The sequence below is a fragment of the Ipomoea triloba genome, chromosome 1 (genome assembly GCF_003576645.1).
Source record: "Ipomoea triloba cultivar NCNSP0323 chromosome 1, ASM357664v1".
NCBI classification, from domain to species: Eukaryota; Viridiplantae; Streptophyta; class Magnoliopsida; order Solanales; family Convolvulaceae; genus Ipomoea; species Ipomoea triloba.
Window position 1 is genome coordinate 18,384,932 of NC_044916.1, and position 15,074 is coordinate 18,400,005.

The 15,074-nt window shown below is 37.1% G+C and overlaps 1 pseudogene; it reads right to left on the reverse strand.

Moving 5' to 3' along the window:
* Nucleotides 1-1,066: 1,066 nt before the first annotated feature.
* On the reverse strand, nt 1,067-9,109 carry LOC116009695 (annotated as a pseudogene).
* Between the last annotated feature and the right edge of the window lie 5,965 nt (nt 9,110-15,074).

Sequence of the window (15,074 nt, forward strand, 5' to 3'; positions counted from 1 at the left end):
TCCATCTTGTCACAAATTGGTCCAATCTTCATACATTTAGCCTAAATTTTTGTAAACTATATATACATATAAATTTTTTTTTAAATATGGGACCCCCAAAAATTGGGGGCCCTGTGTGGCCGCACATGTTAGACATGCTCAGATACGGCCCTGGTGGTATTGTCTTGTAAACGCAAACAATAAAGACCATAAGACATTGTACCGTATCCAACACAAGTTGATTTATTAAAAATATCAAAACGCTTGTCTTGAAAATTAAAGGAGAAACCCAACGGCACAAGTCGTGAAATTGAAATCAAGTTTTGGGAGAAACTTGGTACAAAAAATGTCTTATTCATAACCAAAACAAAACCACTACTTAGAACCAGCTTGCATGTTCTAATTGCTTCCACTTGCGATCCCATCTTGTTTCCTAATAACATGGTCTGTTCATTTCCCACCCGCTTCCTCAGAATTTGCATTCCCTGTAAAGAGTTTGCAATGTGGATTGTTGAACCAGAATCAATCCACTAAGTATTAGCGTTAACTTCAGACATATTAGATTCATAACAAACGAATGAGATAGACTACCTTTCTTCTCGACCCACTTCTTGTACTTGATGCAATCTTTCTTCATGTGTCCCTTCTTTTTACAGAAGAAACACTTATGCACTTTCGTTATGTCAGCTTGAGGTGGAATGTTTCCTTTCCCCTTAGCCTTAGAAGTGGAACCTCGAGATTTTCCAAATTTTGACTTCTCACGTGTCGTAGCCAGCATGACACTTTCACCCATTTCCATCACCAATCTACCTTCTTCTTGAGCACACATGGTCATTAAATCATTTATAGACCATTTTTCCTTATGTGTGCTGTAAGAGATTTTAAAAGGTCCGTACGATGATGGTAGGGTATACAAAGCATAATAAACGAGAAACTTTTCTGACATATCTACCCCAAGAGTCTTAAGTTGAGCCACAATGTCACGCAATTCCATGATGTGCTCATGCACACCTTTGACGGGAGTGAGACGAAGAGAGGAGAATCTCATGATGAGGGTGCTTGCCAAAGCCTTTTCTGAAGTGACGAACTAGTCGTCAATAGCCTTGAGCAATGCTCGGACATCCTTATGCTTTTCACTAACGGAACCCCGAATCCCATTAGATATTTTTGCCTTGATGTACATTGTGCTGAGCCGATTGGATCTATCCCATCGCTCATATAGCGCAACCTCATCTTGGGTACTTTCTTTAGTGGGGACAGGCGGTTGCTCGTTGTGAATAGCGTCGTCCAAGTCTTTCACCCTAGATTAAGAAGAATAGTTTCCTTCCACATTTTATAGTTGTCCCCCTAAGTTATGGAACTTCAATGTTCAAATCTGTGTGAGTAGCGGATTGAGATGCTGTAAAGATAAAAGTTTGTGTGGGCAGGAGTGGTCAGTAGTGCTGATCACCTTCTTCGTCTCCTGGCTTTTGCCTTCCACGTTTGATCCGATTTAGCTCATTCGTCATGGCTTAGCACCAAAATCACTTGCAATGTTACCTCAAGCAAGGCTATTCTAAAAAGAAAAAGAAAATTGCTAATAACAAAGGAAAAGAAAAAGTAAACGAGAAATAAAATTCTAACATATAAGGATAACGTTGGGATTGCCTCCCAAGTGCGCCATGGTTTAACGTCTCCTGGCCAGACGTTGTGTGCTCTATCCTTCGAAGCACACTGATTTTGGAACCTTACCAAGAGTCCCGTGAACCTTTGCTTCAAGCAATGTCCCAAGATGTAGGACATCCTTGAATTCCCACAAGAATAAAGAAAGAACAACATGCATGGTTGGAAGAATTTTAGCATCAAACACCCTCTTTAACTCTTCTAGGATGGTGTTCACTTCCTTTTCTTTTTCCTAAAGATCTTTTCATTTGCTTCAAACCATATCTCCTCACTCCCATTTTCATTTTCGAATGTAGTTAAGTCTCTCCACTCAACTTTCTCCATAAGATCAAATGTGAGAATCTCATCATTTTCTATCATCCCTTCCTCACACTCCTTTCTCTCATCTTCCCAAAAATTACTCTCACTCTCACATGAGTAAAATGAAGCATCATCCCCCTTACTCATCAACTCACTCTCACCTAAGACAAAGGATTCATCTTCCGAAAAGTTAAAGCAATCATAATCAGAGGAAGCTCGCTATAGAGAAGAAAGATTTGTTGTATTAGAAGGGAGGGTAGGCAAATCCATATAACCCTAGCCGCCTTTAAAGTTTGCACGCTGAAGTGAACAAGAAGAGGTCAATGTCTATAACCAAGTATTCAATGACAAATTCAGCATCATCTCATGAGGCCACACTGGCAAAGAAATATACTCATACACCATCAAATTAAGTTGCACAATCCCAACCATGAACACAACCTTTAAATAAACAATTTTTAAAAGCATATATTATAAACATATTCACATTCTAATATGTTCAAGTGTTCGAAGTTGCACAATCCAAACCATGAACACAACCTTTAAATAAAAAATTTTTAAAAGCATATATATATATACATAGGATCGAGTTCAAATGCGTACTGGCCGCCTAGGAGAGAAATGCGGACGAATCACATCGCGACACGTGTCCGGAATGTAGTTGCACCTAACGTTATAACTAGGTGCACGTCATGTTATAACTAGGTGCACATAGGTGCACCCAGGTGCATAAATGTTAACAAGGTAAATTACTTGCACCTGCAAGTGAAAATAGGTGCACACGTGCAAGTAAAATGTATTACAAGTGTAAGTAAATTGTACAATGAGCATCAATACTAAGTATTATAACTAGGTGCACCTAATGCTATAACTAGGTGCACATAGGTTGCAAACAGGTGCATGAATGTTAACAAAGTAAATTACTTGTACAAGTGGAAGTAAAATGTATTGCAGATGCAAGTAAAATGTATTACAGGTGCAAGTGATTGTACAGTGAGCATCAATACTAAGTGCACCTAATGTTATAACTAGGTGTAACCTATGTTAAAATTAGGTGCACCTAGGTTGCACCCAGGTGCATAAATATTAACAAGGTAAATTACTTGCATTTGTAAGTGAAATTATTTGCGAAAGTAGGTGTATGAATATTAATTAATAAGGTAAATTACTTGCACTTGTAAGTGAAAATATGTGCGAAAACAGGTGCACTTGTAAGTGAAACTAGGTGCACTTATAAGTGAAACTAGGTGCACCAAAGTTCCAGTTATTTACGAAAATGCCACCGCGTCATTATTTAAAAATTGCATCTGATTCGTTGATCTAGACACGTGGACGGCTGTGGAGCGTTCTCATTTCTTACCTGGGCGGCAGTTCGCATGGGAGTACATCCCTATATATATATATATATATATATATATATATATATATATATATATATACATATTCACATTCTAATATGTTCAAGTGTTCGACTTGTCACTATAGAGGAGGAGGAGAGTGCAGAACCTAAGTACTAAAGCAGCTCAATCTTCTTCAATTCAATTTGAATCTCATCTCCCTAATCCATACACAAATGTGTCAGTAAAGCAACAAAAAGTGGAACCGGATAATATCATGTACAAATTTGTACCGACTAGAATGAAGGTGGGTAGAGGGAGGATTATATGCAAAAATTTAACTCAATCAAGAAATTGAACATGAAATACATGCACTATTCTTGGCTTTATAATCCAAGGAAAACAATTTTTTTTAAAGAATCTTTTTTTTAAAGAAAAATATACATGAAGTAAATTCTTCAAATATACTAAGCAAAAAGATGGATCAAATATAAAGCTTAAAGACTGACTATATGGCCAAAGGAGACATAAATACAAGAAGAAAAAAACCATGATGGCAACCCTCCATGACACCAATGCTTTTCAGTGGTATAAACTGTATAACAAAATCTTGACTAAAACTATCTGGGATCAGTGGAAATGCTAGAAGATACAAGTATACAACTCACGATGACTTTAAAACCCCTTTTGTTCTGTACCCTTTTAGATCACTGGGAACAATTGATATGGTATCTATACAAAGCCCACCTTTTGAATGTGTGCAATCAATCTGTTTCATTGAAAACCGAACCTTAGTTTGAGGATCTGATTGACCCACAAGAAACTCTCTCACCTTGTACTCTATCCAGTACCCACGCTTGTGATTACCATATACATCATACTGCACGCCATCTTCTAGAAAGGACTCACTTGATGCATATTGTCCATATGAAGTAGACATCTCAAATTTCACCGGCTTTATATCCCAACCATGAGTATGTTCAAAACTGCAAGCACGTCGTCCCAGCCTCTTGGTGAATCTTCTAAGGTGAAGCCTAAAAAGGAAACTTCACCACACCACTCACTTCAAACCACTAAATCTGCTGCAAATAGGCCACAACATTGAATCTGCAATATGATACACACAGAAACCTGACAGCCTACTCTAGAATAAATGCATAAGTTGCCAAAATGACCCAAAACATATAAACTAGTTCAACAGAATTTGGAGACTGAAAAATTCATATTTGAGCTAGCATACATGATGTAGACCATTGTATAAGTTCAACTACTACATGTAAAGGTATTTTAGTCATATACCAGTCAGGAATCAGTTTCTGTATATGCCAGAGGAAAAGAAATTAAAAACCCATTCCTCTTTACTTTTGAAATATACCAAATGTACAACTATAAATAAAATGTTAATATTACTAATGTTCCTAACATTTTCAATCTTTCATACCAATTGCAATAAAGGGATAAAAATACAAGTCATGATCTCCTTAGACAATATTAAATGAATTAAGGATAAGTGAAATAACAGGATAAACTGCACTGAGGAAAAAAAACTTTATGATGGTGTGGGCATATTTTACAATTTATGCCCACAAGTTTGACAAGTCTGCCATTTTAGGATCTGGTTGTGACCAAGTATAGAGTAATGTGGCCACTTAACATACAATCACCATGGATGTTAAAATGATAGACATAGACTGACTATATGGGGGATTGAGACATAGATTGCTATATGTGTAACACCCCGGCTCGGCAATACCGTACATCCGAAGTAGTTACCGCCACACCTAGACTGAACCCAATCAAATACAGAAAGAGTCCACTCTAGGTGCACAGGCTAAAGATAAAGAAACTGTATCATGTCATAATAACCATCATAACTTTATATATATATACGTAGCATCAGCAAAAGAGTAGCTAAGCTAGTTACTAAAATGTACCATGGTTTGATTACAGCCCATAAGAAGAGTTTGAGCTAGACCCGACCTTACTAGCCATCTTAGAACTAACATGGCTACAAAAGATATATACACAAAAAGGCCAGACTCGACTTCCCTTCCGAGACACAACTAGTCTAACGAGTGGTACACCGGGCCAGTATACGTGCCCCAAACGAGGTGCCACTCACCCTCGAACCAAGTAATGTGGTCTAGGAACTTGCAAGTGTTGATGTACATCATCCACTCCTCATGATAATCCGGAGGACTCGAGTCCCACGGATAGGGATAGTGAACGACAAACTCAAGGGGGTCACTCTCAGGTAAAACCTCCATGGGATAAAACCCATAGCTCGCCTGAATGACATCCATAGGACACCACGGATCGACGGGAGTAGGAGACCAAACAGGTACCACTGGTGAGACAGTAGTGGAAACGGGGTCAGGAGTACAAGCCAGAACTGGAGGGTCTAGAGCATAGCCGGGAGCAAATGGGTCATCATCTAATAAGTACTGTACATAGTCGTCATAATCTAAAACGGGGAACACAAACTCTGATGGATCAGAGTCCTCGGGGCTGCACGAGCCCACGCTAGATTGCATCTGATAAAGGACACAATGAAGTGTAGTTAGCACGACGGCTAAGTAAGGAAATCCATTGTCACCCAAAAGTAAACAAAGGTTTTGGAAATATAATAATAATTTGAGAGCTGTAAGCTTTACCCATAAGTTGAAAATCTACCTGCAACCAGATTATCAACAGCAGATAACATAGTAAAGTATATGAGTGACATTAGCATATAATACTTTCATTTTCGGAATTTCCATCATTTAACTCAAAAAGGAGAGTTCAACAACACACACTTTACTGCTCAAAATTCGTGACATTTTATTCTTCAACATAGTTACGAAGTAACTGAATCTTCATAGTTAGAAAAATTTACTTAGTTTCCCCCTGGATAAGTGCAAGGCATCCTTGGAATATTTTCAAGAACCTCGGGCCACGGCATTCATGCCTCCCGCGGGTCGAACATCTCAATAACCTCGGGCCACGGCACTCATGCCTCCCGCAGGTCAACATCTCAACAACTTCGGGTCACGGCTCACAAGCCTCCCGCAAGTCAAACATCTCAACAACTTCGGGCCACGGCTCACATCTCAACAACTTCGGGCCACGGCTCACAAGCCTCCTGCAAGTCAACATCTCAACAACTTCGGGCCACGGCTCACAAGCCTCCCGCAAGTCAACATCTCAACAACTTCGGGCCACGGCTCGCAAGCCTCCCGCAAGTCAACATCTCAACAACTTCGGGCCACGGCTCGCAAGCCTCCCGCAAGTCAACATCTCAACAACTTTATCCAGAAACTAAGGTTTTCAAAACATTCTTTCTTCCATTGAGTTTAATTAGTATTTTTACATGATGCCTCAAAACAATTATTCTCATCCATATAGGTTTCCAAAAAAAATTACCCGCATTCGTCAAATGGCCTTTCACCAAACATATAATATCAGAAATCAAATCAATAAATTCTTCTGACCAGATAGTTGCATAAATAGACAGCTGTTACACATATTACCACTAATGTAATAAGCATAAGCCATCTACTGCCATACAAAATATCAAATGTAATTTTCACAATCATTTATTTGAGTGTACTAATTTTAAAAACAAATGTGTTGTGCTGCAGATCTACAAATGACAAAAGTAGATTTAGTTAAGTCATGTTAAGAGTCCCACATTGATAAAATAAGAAAGAGAATATGGGTTTATAAGCCTATGGGTTAGACTAGCTAATTGGTTGGATTCAATCTTTTAGTGTGGTTTGGCCCATGTGCATTATAGCCCAGTTGAGTGATCCTAACCCAATCTTAAATTATAACATGGTATCAAAGCCTGTTCGATCCCGGTTATGGGTATTGGTGGCATCCAAACATTCGTATGGGTGTTGTAAGCCCGCTTGTTCGGTCTACTTTGGTGGCGTCCATAGCTTTCGTTTCAGGGGGAGGGTTCGATCCAATTTCAAGTGGTCAACTAGTTAGATTCAAAATGGCCTGGTTGTCCACTTGAGGGGGAGTGTTAAGTATCCCACATTGATAAACTAAGAAAGAGAATACGGGTTTATAAGGCTATGGGTTAGACTAGCTAATTGGTTGGATTCAATCTTTTAGTGTGGTTTGCCCCATGTGCATTATAGCCCAGTTGAGTGATCCTAACCCAATCTTAAATTATAACAAGTCACAAGTGTTTGACCTAGATTCTTCTGTAGGATGCCAGTTCCACTATCTCTTATCTTCAATCCCCGTTCCACTATCTCTTATCTTCAATCCCCGTTATATTTCATGTGAATTCACCACAAAAAAAAAAGTACACATTAGTGAGACATGAAATCACTCTGGACCTAGAAGTTCTAGCCCTGAAGCTGTAAAGCAAATTAGTGAGTAATGAAGTCACTCTGGACATGGAAGCTCTAGTCCTATAACTATAAAGTAGTAACACAATAATTAATTAACAGTTCAAATCTGTATTGTGCAAAAATCCCATTTTAACTTTCTTGCAACTGACATTCCATAATCTTACCAAAGTACATTGAAGAAAGTAATATTTCCCATTCAACCATACTAAAAGGTTCACATTGTCAAATTAATAATTCCTTCAAGCCTCCACAATACAACCTTTTTTTACCCACTAAATATAAAGAAAAATCAGAGGAAACAAAGATAGATCAAACCTACAACTCCAAACACTAGTATAGGTAATAAAATCCAGAAATCAAAACAGAAAAATAGTCACTAAAGATCGGAATCCACTAAAATTTCAACTTTAAAATCGATCCCCTACATTTTACAAAAGAGTCATTTCCATTTTTGGTCCTACTGTTATTGGGACATTGCCAATTTTAGTCCACTTCATTAGTTTTTGCCACATTACGACCAGTCTTATTTAGTTCTTACCACTTTCAGTCCATCGTTAAAATTTTCGTCAAATTACCGTCCAAAATAGGGATATTTTGGTCTTTTCATGCTTTGGTCATCTCCTTTACCCTTTGCAGTGGTCTTCCGTACACATTTTCGTCCAATGAAGAAGTCTAGCGAAAGCCATGGCTTTGTAATGTGGCTCACATGGCTTCCGCCGGACCTCTTTATTGGATGAAAATGTGTAAGGAAAACCACTGCAAAGGGTAAAGGAGATGACCAAAGCATGAAAAGACCAAAAATACCCCTATTTTGGACGACCATTTGACGAAAATTTTAACGGTGGACTAAAAGTGGCAAGGACTAAGTAAGACTGGCCGTAATGTGGCAAAAATTAATGAAGTGGACTAAAATTGGCAATGCCCCAATAACAGTAGGACCAAAAATGGAAATGAGTCTTTTACAAAATGAGAAACACCCAATTTTGGCTTCAAAAAGTGGAATATCTAAAACGGCAACTTTCCAAAAAACTCAACTCCCAGATGTAAAAGCATACAATTTTAGCCTCCACGATGAACTACTCCTACAGTGCAAGTTGACAGTGAAAAACAAAACTAAAGAAACAATAGCTGATGAAACAGTAAACGTTTTGCAAAACAAAGAAAGAAATAAATCACATGTCTTGTTGGAATCATGGGGACGAAGCGAGACAGAAGCGCAAAGATTTCCTTCTTGGATAGTCTATGGTATCTGTCTTGGGGTAAGAGGTCGAGCAGTTGATGATAGTTGGAGGGCAGCTTGGCTTCCCAGACGGCATCAGAGGATGCGGCGCCACGGAAAGCGCGGTTGAGGCAAGCCAAGTTACAGATTTTCGGGGGTGTCAGGTAGGTGAACACACACACCACGCAGCTCTCGGGTATGTCCCCTAATCCTGGGCGGCCATTGCTAGAGCCGTTCTCCGTCAGGGTGGATGACGCCACTCCCATTCCCTTATTTCTTCTATAACCGGATCAAATCATGGTGGCGGAGATGCCGTGGCGAGGTTGTGACTAGCAACTGAGTACGTCGGGAAGGTTGATTAAAAAAATAAGATTTCTACTAAGTTGATGTCTAAATCTTTCTCTTTAAATTTGATATTGATAAATTATTTATTTTTTTATGTGAATTTTAACACAAATGTCTATATTATGATAAATTAAGGATACATATAATATTTTTCATAAAATAAAGGGGTTGTGAGGGAGAATTTTCCATAAACTATTTCGATGATTTGGTCATTTGTCAATTTCATCTTTTGTCTTTTTCATCTGTTGACACGCCAAATTTTTTCCAATTTGACTATCAAAACTTTTATATTTGGTGCATCAATGTATGGCTAAAAAGACTATTAATAGTTTTTAAATATTTTTTTTACAACTATACAATTTCAAATTTAACTTTTCATGTAAGTTGTTATATATCTTCTTAGTTTGAGTTAGTCAGTTATAGTCAATCTATATTGGTTAACTTATTAGTGGTCCTTTGCCGATTAGGATCACAAGGCGAGCTTCTCTCAAATTACATGTTTGGATAGTGGCCACAAATACAAATGTAAATCAAAATAATTAATAATTTTTATTTTTAAAAATAAAATTTTTAGCCCCTTCATGGTAAATGTGTACTGAAATATGCAGCCGAACTAGATTGAAGACGAAAGAAACAACATTAACGAGGCGTTTTGTTAGAGAAAATTATAATTCTATTTCCACCTAATTCTGAAGGCAAGTAAATTATTTAATTTGGTTGGAGGGAAGCAATTCCCTCATTTTCATGGAATTAGAATCACCTTCCTTGGTGTTTAGGAAGGAAAAAAAAAGATAACTTTGAGACCAAATTATCCATCTTATTCTTTAAAAACTAAAATTGATGTTTGTTGGTCCCGAAAGGGTTAGGAACAAGTCTAGATGGAGGGAGTGAATAGACTTGTTAAGTTTTGAAAAAAAAAAATTAACTCTTCGTCTAAGTGAACCAAAAGGTTACTTCAACGATTCGTTGAGAATGCACAACGGAAATGTTAACTCTTTTTAACGTGTTTGCACGTATTTTTGTTCTTCTTAAAACTTATGATTTGTGTGAGTTATAATATGTAATGAGCAGTAAAATATAAAGATATAGAGAGAGATTTTTATAGTGATTTGGCTAAACTAAGCCTACTCCACTATTCTCCTTAAAACTCCTAAGGAGATTTGCACTAATCCCTTTAGCATAAAATGATCACTCAAGCCCTGAACACAAAATCAACCTTGAGTATCTAGGTTTTTCAACTCCACACGAGTTTACTCCGCCTCTTTCTAGTTCTACTGAGTAGAGTTACTAATGTTTGAAGTTAAATTTCTTCAAGCTCCAACTAGAAGACTTGGTTTTGGATGTTCTTGATCTTCTCAGTTTGAGCAACACAAGTTTCCAAAATCTGGATAAAAATTTTATAGATTTGGATCTCTCTCACTGGTCATGAATTGTAAAGCTTTTGAACGCTTGAACGCTTGAACACTTAATGAATTTATTGGATGGACCAGCACCTTCAATCTTGGAAGAGGGTATTTATAGGCGTTTTGCAAAGGATCAGTTGGAGGAGAACTCATTTCAAAAGGTCTATTGTCCAATGAGTAAAGACTAGCGTGTAATCCAGAGCTTAGCTAGGTAGACTTGTCAGACTTTATAGCAGTTAGAGACTTATTTTGGTTGAACATATCTTTTCGCTCTGCACAAAATGTCAAGGTTTTTTAAGGAAATTCTTCCTTGGGATGTGAACCTATGACTCTTTTTGCCTTAGTGACATTTAGTATTGTTTTTAAAGTTTCGAACTATTGGCTCAGAGAATGTCTCGAGCAGTTCTTTTTCGAATGGTTAACTAAAACTATTCAAGTTAACGTTTCAAACCTTAACACTCTACAACCTCTCGGATACGAATGGTTATCCTTACCATTCGTTCCACCTACTTCTTCAAAAGGTAGACCCTTCCACCATTCCGCATTTGCAACCTTTCGGTCTTGTAATCTTCTACTCTTTGAATCTTCATTTAAGACTCTTGAAGCCTTCAACTCTTCAAGGTCTTCATCTTTAGACTATTCGGAAGGTAACCATTTGAGTTACTATTCAAACATGTTGAGATTGTCCGAAGCATAACCTTTTGAGTTATCGTTCATATTGTATTGTTTATTCATAACGTAACTTTTCAAGTTACTATTCATATTATTCGAAGTTGAGTAGAAATAACCAACATCTAAAAGTAAAATAAGTAGGGTACTAAAATTCCTAATTTTTTGTATCATCAAAATCTAAATTACAAACGTTACGTTCCTAACAATTTCCCCATTTTCACCTCTGAAGCGTCTTCCACTTCCTTCTTCATAAGGCACGAAGGGTACTACTTCACCACTCGGGATGATAGTAATCTTGACTCTTCGCTCTTTTCGAGTCCAAGGAGGAAGATTTTCACCTCTGAAGCGTCTTCTGCTTCCTTCTTCGTAAGGCTCGAAGGGTACTACTTCACCACTCAAGGTAATGTTAGTCTTCGCCCTTTGTTGGATCCTGTTTCCAACAACGTTTGCCTCTCATGGCCTGATAAGCACAATTTTATTACTTTACTTTATTATATTTTACTTAACAATTTTATTAATTAATTATATATTTTTTGCTTAATCTTATTAAATTATCATTTTTATATTTACTTTGTATTTATCTAATAATATTAATTAATAAAGTAATAATGTAGCATGTTAAACCCTAATGTTGCCTCTCTTTTCTCTCTAAAACAAAAGCCTTTCCTTGCTGCTCAACTTCGGCTTTCACCGCCGGCCTCCGGCCGGAGCTCTAATGGAGCTTTGAGCCGGCGGTTTTGGTCACCTTCCATGTTTGCTCTCGCTCTTCTTCTGCCCCAACCACCGTCGCAGTTCCGTCCGCCTCCGACCACAGCCACAGATCTTCTTCTTCCGTTTTCTCTCCATTTGAATAAAATAATAGTAGGTAGGTATTGGGGTTTGTGTTGGTAGTCTTGAACTCCCAACCATACTTTGACTTTACCCACTTTTTTTTCTCTATTATTGTGTTTTCCTCTCGTTAGTTTCACGAGCATATTTTCCTCTCGTTACTTTCACGAGCTTTTCATTTTCATTAGCATAAATCGTTTAGTTTGGTTTCGACAAGTGTTGATCTTATCCTGGGCGAGCAAAAAAGAATGATGACGAAGACCCAGATTTTTGAAGAAGCTTTAAGCTCCCTGAAGGAACATAGCTTCATAGTTATGAAACAGTTTGCGATTCAAGTTTTCTATAGCATAGTTAGAAAAGTTGTTTCTATGTCTGACTGTAAGGAATGGTTTACCATTTCATTGATAATTGATGTAAACGTTTTATGTTATGAATTAATGGAATAGTTACGTTTATCTTCAAAAAAAAAAAAAATGTAGCATGTTTATAGATTAGAATTCTACTTGGATTTTAATTTATTTAAAATATCATTTATGTAAATAAGGAATTAGTGAAAGGCTTTGTGCGGCAGAACCGGTCTTCTTTTCTCGATTCAACAGCGACGAACGAGGGCGTAGCACTAGAGCCGCGAAAAATTCCCAGCGACCTTACAAACAGCCCGTAATTGAAGTAGCAGTTGTGTTGGCGTTCGGAGAAGCGGTTGAACGGGAGTAGTATAAAAAAGGGCGTAGGACGAAGAAGGGAAATCATCAATTCCACTCCGGATCAATTCTGGAGGAGGATTTTCCGCACATTGGAAATTCCGATCAACAGCAGCTCCGGGTTTGGCATTCGCGTTTCTGGCATTCGGCGGCTTCGGCTTCAACGAATTCCGATCGACAGCAACATAAATCTGTGTGCAGCTTAAATTTTCCAGCGCAACAACATCAGTTTGGAAATTCAATTTTGACGACAGCAAGGTTCGGCGTTGAGAAACAAAAGTCTTGGGCGGCACTACATACTACCTGGTTTTAATTCTTCTATTCTTTAAATTACAATTCACTTTGTTAAGCTTTTAATTTCCAAATACTCAATAGTGAATTTGCAAACAGTGGCGCAAGTTTATATTCCTTTTCTTTCTTTTTGATGTTTAGCTTTTTTGTCGTTTATGAGTACATAATTACTGCGTTTTGAGTTTATGCTTATATACTATTTTCATCAGTTCTTTCTGGTTTTAATTATTTTTTCCAAGTTATTTTATTAGTGTCGGCTTCACTTTATTTTATTCAAGTTAATTATTTGCATGTTATTCTCCCGTTAGCTGCTAATTTAATTGCAATCTTTATTTGCTCGGTTTTTAATTGCTTATTTCTTGTCTTGGTTTTCAACATAGCATTTGGTTCAATTTTCACTATTGATATTGCATTTAGTTTTGAACACTTTAAATTCTCAAGTTAATTAGTTTAATTTCAAGTTTACAAATTGCATATTATCAATTCCCTATGGGTTCGACCCTTGCCTTTGCACACTATCACTACAATTGACTCGTGCATTTGCGAGGACAGATTATTAAAATTGTCCATCAATTTTTGGCGCCGTTGCCGGGGAACTGTTTATTGTGCAATTTGTTTTCTTTGTTTACATAATTATTTTTTATTTAATCCAAAAAAAAAAGAGAAATTGCTTTTAATTTGTTTGAATTATTTCCTAATAATTGTTTGAATTGTTTTTTTACCTTTCTTTTCGCTGTTGCTAATCTTTTTCTTTTATTTTTCAATTCAATTTTTTTTTCATTGCCTTAGAAAAACAAAAAAATTAAAAAAAAAAGTTTTTGCTTTTTCAAAAATCATGGATGAATTTAATCCCAATATGGGTTTAGCGTTTCAAGTGTCTGAGTTAGCAAAACATGTGAATACTATGTGTTCTCTGTTGGGCTTGAATCAAAATAATTCATTCGTACCTTGCAGAAATGATTATGGTTTTGGACAGGCTAATTCAATGAATGATTTTAGGCCTGTGTGTGATTCGTTTTATAATTTTTCTAATTCAGGTTGTGACAATTATTCTAATATTTCTTGGAATAACGACCATCGCTATAATTCTTATAATTCGGGTTTGGAAAATGATCCTAATTTTTATTGGGATTATAATCAAAATGATTTTCAACCAAGTCATCCTAATTTTTATTGGGATAATAATCAAAATAACTTCCAACCAATTGATCCACCCCAGCCAGATAATCAAAATAACTTCCAACCACCATCTTTGGAAGAAACACTGCAAAATTTTATACAAAATTGTAATAGGCGGCAAGAAGCTCATGAGCAATGGTTCCAGAGGCAGCAAGAAGCTCATGAGCAATGGTTACAGAGGTAGCAAGAAGAAAATTGTAACCCCTCACCTATTCCAGTAAAATTAAGGTTCGAAAAATGTTTCTTTAGGCTATAACATTCATGAGATGATCTCCCGATGCCTCAAAAGAATTATTATAAGTAAGGACAGTTAGTAATAAGCTGCGATCGTACGTCCCGGTCACGAACCGTAAAAATTTTAAGAGATAGTATTCGGACCCGTTTGTCCTAGGAAATGGATTTTTAGACACCATACTATTATTCTGGAATTTCCTATTTAATTAGATTAGCCCATAGCAGCAAAAATTTATTTTTGATCGTACATCGCGAAATTTCGCGGTGTACCGAACCTAGCCCAATTTTGAGTTTTAGACTGGAATAAATTTTTGATTTCGAAAATTATTTGAATTAAATTAGTTTCTACCGAGAGTTCATCTGATTTAATCCCAATCAGTCTAAGCTAAGATATTTTTAAGATCAAACCATAAAGAGGTGACACCTGTCACCATTATTTACCATGTGTTGGGAGGAGACTAGTCAACCAAGTGGGTAAATATTTAAGCATTTTTTTCCCCTTTTCCCTTCACTTGGCCGAAATAGAGAGAGGGAGAGTAATGAGAGATTTTCATCTTCTTCTTCAAAGCTTCAACACT